The 747-nt window shown below is 62.1% G+C and overlaps 1 protein-coding gene across 1 annotated transcript in view; it reads left to right on the top strand.

Annotated features, from left to right (window-relative positions):
- Positions 1–747, top strand: part of PRSS12 (protease, serine 12) — a 48755-nt gene that overhangs the window by 40298 nt on the left and 7710 nt on the right. The window lies entirely within an intron of this gene.

Genomic DNA, 747 nt, shown 5'->3' with positions numbered 1-747 from the left:
CGGGGAGGCAGCCACGGCAGAGCTTCCCGAGAACATGGCCGAGGTGAGGTGACAGGGTGCCTGAGAGCGGGTGGAGACCCCTGGTTATGTGGTGAGGAAGGCGGGGAGGGGGCAGGCTCGGGTCTGGTCCTTTGGGTCACGTGTTGGTGTGTTTTAGTTTCTCTGTTTGTACCTTCTGGAGAGTCAGGTGGCATCCTGATCACTTCTTCCTGTCACACATTTTCCGTTCCGGCTGAAGTCTCCCAGTTCAGAGGCACCCCCCCAGACACACAGGAAGTCAGGGAGTGGGGTCCCAGTGCTCAGGGGTGTCTGCTCTGCAGCCTGCTGGCCTTCCCCCCTCCTCCCTGCTCGGGGTCCCAGCTGCCCCTTTTCCCCCCTGTTCCTTGCTCGGGGTCCCAGCCGCCCCCCTCCCCCTGTCCCTGCTCCAGGTCCCCCTCATGGCCATTTCCCAGCCTGCACTTGGCACGTGCTGGGAATGACTGAAGCAGGTGATGAGGGTGGAGTCCCACTATGAGCTCCTCATCCTGTGCATTTGAAAGTGCCCCTAACCACACTTTAAACTGGGCGCCATGTTGTGAAGAAGTTCCCCCAAGCAAACCTTTGATGATCTGTGTTCCCACGAGCTGTGCTGTGGCCTCCTCTGGGCCCGCGTCCGTCCGTGGGGACTGCTCGCTGCAGCGGATTCAGCTCCTGCGTGAGATGAACGCAGTTGCCGTGTCGCCCTGCGGCGGCTGGCGGGGGGTCCCG

The sequence above is a fragment of the Myotis davidii genome, unplaced genomic scaffold, assembly GCF_000327345.1.
Source record: "Myotis davidii unplaced genomic scaffold, ASM32734v1 scaffold698, whole genome shotgun sequence".
In the NCBI taxonomy this organism is placed as follows: Eukaryota; Metazoa; Chordata; class Mammalia; order Chiroptera; family Vespertilionidae; genus Myotis; species Myotis davidii.
This window is presented reverse-complemented; position numbering and strand designations above follow the sequence as displayed.